This window comes from Alligator mississippiensis, chromosome 1 (assembly GCF_030867095.1).
Source record: "Alligator mississippiensis isolate rAllMis1 chromosome 1, rAllMis1, whole genome shotgun sequence".
NCBI lineage: Eukaryota > Metazoa > Chordata > Crocodylia > Alligatoridae > Alligator > Alligator mississippiensis.
This window is the reverse complement of record NC_081824.1, coordinates 398,906,541-398,913,191: the sequence shown is the minus strand read 5'-3', so window position 1 is coordinate 398,913,191 and position 6,651 is coordinate 398,906,541.

Here is a 6,651-nt window from a genome sequence, read left to right as displayed (position 1 = left end):
TTATAGCCAGAAGTTTTGCTCTTCTGTTATAGTTTAGTCTAGTAGTTTGGTTCAGTCTATTGGGGAGTGGGAGGCCCCTGCTGTGCCCAGAACAGGTCAGAAAGAGAGAGAGTGAAAGAGAGGGAGAGCGAGCAGAGGACACACAATAGAGTGGAGCTAGGGGCATCTGAGAGAGACTTCTCATATTGCCTTTTCACAAGCAAGTTATTACTAGTGGTTTCATATTGAAAATAAGATCTCATAGCAAATGGTTCTAGATAACCCCCTGGGGGCTGAGGGAAAAAGGATTATGATGACACAGTATGCTTCTACAAGGTCAGGGAGTAAGAGTGGTGAAGCCTCACAGACTGGGGCTTGCCCCATTGATCTAGTCAGAAGACATTGTCAGAGAGAAAAAGGGATCAAACAGGCAATCTCCCAACACAATCCCAAGACACCATGTTGGTGTGTGCTTAAATAAAATCTGAACTTGAAGAGGAGGGGAAACCCAATGGGTAGATGGATAGATCTGCTTGTTTCTCCAACCCGTCAAAAACCTGCATAGACTCCTTCTGTTAGAAACATCAAAGATGTGGCAGGAGAGTATGGAGAGTGAAGGCAGGTGAGAGACCACTGGAGGACAGACAGATTCACTTCTAATGTCCATGTAGGAACTTCAGTTGTAAATGCAGTATCAGAAATTCAGTATATCCTACCTTATATAAACTTGAAGCAATAAGAACTGCTCTTTAGTTGAAAAGTAATTTTATATACTTACTCAGAACTTGAAACAAAACAAAACAGCAGCTGATACTAATGCAACCATAGCATTATGGCCACATCCAGATGAATGTGGCACCATGTCTGCTGCACCACATACCACACGTTCAGTTGCTCTTGGTGCTACAAGGGAGAAGTGTTGAGGGATATCCAGGGGGCAAAAAAGCCCGCAGAAAAACTATCCGACTGACTCATGCAGCAGCAGTGTGCACCGCCCAAAGCCAGAGCCTGGCCAGCCAGAGCCACACTCCACTGCCAGTCAGGCTCCACACAGCAGGACTGCAGCTGCTTGCACCCTAGGATACCCTCATGACCCCAGGTAAGTCTGCTGGGGCCAGGCCAGTGCTGGCCCCAGCCTCCCTTACCCCAGCCAAGGTCACTTGCCGCATGCCAGAGCGCATGTGGCAAGGTGCTCCTCAGGAACAACTAGCATTGACCTAAGGTGTGCTGCCACCACTAGTTGTCCCTGGGGAACCAAACATCCATGCATGTCTGGACCCAGCCTATGACTTTATTGTGCTTAAGGCACCAGTTTAGCAATTAAGACATTAATCATTTTAAAGCTATTCATAAATATTAATGCTAGGAGTTTACTTATCTTTAATTTTAAAAATAATATTCTACAGCACAATTCTGCTGCAAAGGATAGATTCTGATATAGTTTTTACAGTAGGAGTATATAAGAGTTTTTGTTTATGGAGCCATAAGTCCTAGCTTCCTGATCTACATACTCAATAACACATTTTTTTCAATATTCAAAACTTTTTAGGGTCATTTATTTAAACTGATTAATATGACACTTTCTGTGGGATTTCCCCTGGTTGTCTGAGGTGGTTGTGTAATGCAGCCACCTCTTCTCCTTTATGTAGTTCAGGGCTTTCCCACTGTAGCTTTATATGCTTATTATATTTTTCTTCATCTATTATTATTTTCATATAATTTCTTTCATGTTTATTATAGAAATGTTTTGTATTTGCACCAGGCTCATTATAACACACCTCATGTCACAGTCTTATCTTTTGTCAGTGTACATTTTATGTCTTTATTTCTTTTATTTCTATATCTTTTCATTTTATACTGATATCTACTGACAACTAATGTCGCATACCAAAAATGTACAGTTTCACTATAAGTAAGAGAAAAGTATTAAAACCAATGGCATGCCAGGTGCCAGGCAAAAACAAACAAACAAACAAACAAACAAACAAACCCGGAAAAAAGAGCTCTCTGGGAGATAACATTACATATGACACTCCAATTTAAATAAGTAGCTTTATGTGCAAGCTTTGTAGAAAGTATTAGAGAGATAAAGGAACATATTTCTATTTTGTGAAGCACATTTTAGAAGACAAAGTGATCACATCATGTTGCTACAGCACTCAGCAGCAGATTTAAGATAAGATATAGAAAGAACTGTTGATATTATGTGGTGAAAAATGAATCTCTTATGTGCCATGAATCTAGACATGCTGAGGCATCTGGATTGCCCAGCTGATTACTCAGAGGTGGAAAGGCAATGAACATTCTGGATATAAAGGACACAATTTACTGGTAGTTCCCAGCCAAGGTAATATGATCCAGAAATAGATTAGAATTATAGAAAAGATTGTGGAAGAGATACTTAATATAGTATTAACTGGGAAAGCAACAACCTCGCTAGGACCCATCAAAGAGAATATCTTGGTTTCCTTTTCTCTTTCCTTTGGTTGTGATCCATGAGTTCTTTCAGTCCACTTAGTTCTCTGGGGAGGTTCAATGGATTACTACAGGATAATCATAACAACGTACTGTATGCTATCTGGAGGGTATAATGGATATCGTATTAATTTTAATAGCTAGATTTCAAGCCACCATCTAATTACTTTATTTTCATATTATGGTGACCATTTATTGCATATTAGATTTCATTTGGGTCCATATTCTGCTCCACTTATTAGGCACCAAAGTGGACTTACTAAGTAAATTCATCCTATTACACCCAGCCTGTGTCCCTGAAAAAACCTACATTTTAATGGTGGGTGTATTATTCACTTCCTCATTGCTTTTCTGTGGCTCTGTCTTAAGAGTAAGATGGCAATCTGCTTTAAAAAGTAGCTGCATTGATGGATTTTCAGGACTTGAACAAGATAGAACACAATCATGCCTAGGCACTTAAGTCCAATGAGCTGTCCAATATGGGGGACAGAATCTGGCCCTTGGGGTATAATTGTACTTATATAATAATACTTTTAGATCAGTTGTAATATAAGCATTCTAGCTGGTTTTCTTTGTTCAGATTTTTGCAAACAAACTCTGCTCTTGGATATTTGCAAGCAAGTCCAATTGACTTCAGAAGAAATTATGTGGCCCTACTGTCAGGCAGAACTTTTCTCTATAATAGAATAACTTGAGGTGATGGTGGTGATGACGATTTATAATAATAATAACAATCATTATCATCATCCAAAGGAATTGAGTCTCAGTATTGAGTAGCACAGTCTATAGATTTTTTTTTTTTTAAGTCTGAGATGTAAAAGGTTGGATTTTTAGGCTTAATGAATATTGACAAATTTAGGTTTAATTTTCAGTTGAGGTTTAAGATTTAATTGCAGTCACTAGCCTAACGTTAATTCAAAGATTATCGTAATGAATAACAATCAGTACTACTGAAATGTGGTTAGCATATGGCTATACTTCTGGTGTTATAATAGTTGCTTAACTCTTTCATCTTTAAACTTCAACAGAATGTTCTGCTGCTCAGGGAAGGAGCAAGAAGTATGCAGTATAGTCAAATATGGATCAGCACAGATGGGCATCCATAATCTAATGCACAGTATACATACAGAACTATATGTTCAGGAGCTAGGACTGAATAAGCAAGGTCCAGGCATGTTTGCAGACTGAGGTGCAGGATATTGAGGCTCAAATGAATTACAGAAAAGAGATATTATTAAACTTATAATGGGTGTAGTGAACGAAATATTTGGAGTTGTAAAATACAGCTACTGAAAAATAGGCCAGATGTAATATCTCAGGAGGAGTTAAAAGGTCTAGCATCCTGGACTTGGTTTCTCTCTGTTGGTGACAGCAGTGAGGAAAAAAAAAATCAAAACAGGTGGACTGTTAGGAGGAGTGGGAAGCAGAGTTATAGGGTGGGATCTAGCACTTGGTGGCCGTGAACAGATTCTAACAACTCCATTTTGATCACATTTCTCACACTGTATTTTGAGTGAGGAATGGTAAAATCATTTTATGCTGATTTTTCATGTCTCACATGAATTTTAATCTGACCTGCTCTTTCTATGTACATATGCCCATGTCTTAGATTGTTCCACAGTTCATCTAAGTAGTGTCGTAGGACTCTGGATTTTACAATATGCTCGGAGGAAAACAGGGTCACTTGAACACATATACCCAACCTCAGGAAGGGACACAGTTTTTTTTAAAGAAGCTTGAAAACACCTTATGTGCTATGAACAGGCAGAAGTTGAAGAGCCATCTTCCCTATAAGAATCATCCATGTCCTTCACAATAGTACTATGAGGTCAAGTCCTATAGCTTGCTTTCATTCCCCGTCTTACCAGTATATTCTGGCCAGTGCAATGGTGGGCTAAGCAGGCACCTGATAATCCCAACTATTACTTGGGGAAAAGCTTCTTGGAGTAGTATGGTGCAGAGGTGTTACATATCTGTAAGACTGCTTGTTTCACTGTATTTTCCAATACTGCTGATAGCAACGATAGTAAACACTTCCATAATTTTGATGGCTAGGGACAGAAGTTACATATAAACTGATATAAGTGATCAGAAACTAGTTCAAATATGTAACACAACTCAAGTTCAATGCTCATAAACCACTTTCAAAATAGCCTAAACCCATTTAAGATAAACCTAAATGAACAAAGTATCAGAACTAACTGATTTAGGTTAAATCAGTTTATTGAACTTCTGTGCCAGATCCCCTCCAAATTCAAGTTAACTCACAGTCTCCCAGCATCCCAGGATTCTTTGCACCTCTCCCACAAACCTCCCCTTGCAGGGTGGGCAGGCTACCCTTGGACAAAGCTGTCTAGCATGCCTCCCACCCCAACCCCCACCTTCTGGCCTGGGCCACTGCAACCACGTGGTTGCATTTCTGGAATCAAAAGTGAATATCTGTTCACTTGCTTATTGGTTCAGTCTATGCAGTTTAGACTAACCTGTGAAGATTAAATCAATTTAACCTACAACTCTATGACTGTCTGTATTTAGCCTATATGTCTGTGTGAATTGGAGAACCTCTCTCTAAGTCTAGGTCCTGTAAGATCTAAGAGATGAGAAGGTGTCACATAAATGTGGTTCCAATGTGTTTGGACCCCATCTTCAGTAAATAAGATGATACTGGAAGAGATAATATCCAGGGATTGGTTTTCTCTGATAAAAAAAAAAAGAAATCATGAATTCTCTGAGAAAAAAGGCAAATTTTCTGATGAAAACCCCAAAATCCATTCTAAAAATTAAAAGCCCCCCAAAGTCCCCCATAGTCCTGCTGGTGTCCCTCACTTGTTCCCAAACCCCCCCACCCCAGCCCTGTGGGTACCCTTCACTTGCCACCAATGCCTCCACCAGCCCTGCTGGTGCCCCTCACTCACCTGCAATGCCTCCCCTGGCCCTGCTGGTGCCCCACACTGTCCCCACAACAACCCCCCTACTGTATTCATTCCTCTTGTCCCCCACCCACAGCCCTTGCCCCCCATCCCTGCCAGAGCGATTCCCCAGCTGCCAGGGATATGGAGGCAGGGCCCCAAGCCAACTCCTCCACTGCTGCTGCCTGCTCAGGTGGGAGCAGGGCTAGCTCCTGGCTCCCTCCCAGCCCTGCTGGTATCCCCCCAGCCATGACCTGCAACCCCCCAGCCCTGCCAGAGGGACCCCTAGCCCTCTGCAAGCCTCACTTACTGCAAAGGCTCCAGGAGCAAAGAGTGAGGCTTAGCTGAGCCAAGCCATGGCTGACATCCCAATGCCAGCATTGTATAAAGTTCTTACTCTGATGCTAGGAACAGAAATTATACATAAATCAGTATAAATGATCATAAACCAGTTCAAATATGTAACACAACAGAAATTCGATGCACATAAACTGCTTTCAAAATGGCCAAAACCATTTTAAGATAAACAGGAGTTAATGTAGTGTCAGATTTAACTGATTTAGCGTAAATCGGTTTATTGGTCTTCTTTTGCAGATCCCTTTCAGATTCAAGTTAACTCACAGTCCCCCAGCATCCCAAGGTGCTTTGCACCTTCCCTGCAACCCTCCCTGCCTAACAGGGTGGGTAAGCTAGACTTGGCTCAAGCTGTCCACTTCAGCAAAGCAGGGAGGTATGCTCTAGTGCCCCCTGGTTTCTGGCCTGGGCCACTACAAATATGTGCCTGCATTTCTGGAATCAAAAGTGAATGTCTGGTCACTTGCTTATCAGTTCAATCTACGCAGTTTAGACTAACCTGTGAAGATTGAATCATTTCAGCCTCAGGCTTTTTGACTGTCTGAACTTAGCCTGAATGAGTATTGGGCCAAATTATTCTCTCAGTGATGCTGATAACAATACAGAATAACTCAGTTGAAGTAATTTAACCTAATATCATTGAGATCAGGATGTGGTTCATTGAGAATGGCAGTCACTGCAAAATTGAGTCTCAAAATGTAGTTCTACAAGTTTTGGATGTTACACCAGATATCTCTGTGACCGTTGTCAGACTAGCTAATGTTTGCCAGCAGCCATCAGATATTGCATACAACACTTTGTTTAATTATAATTATGAATCTTGATGAAGGTGTTGAAATACTTTTCTAAAAAAACAGAGCTCTATAGGCACTTAAAATACACATAGATCTAAGATCTAAGAAATACAAAGTAAAGAAAAATGTTCTATTTTAAG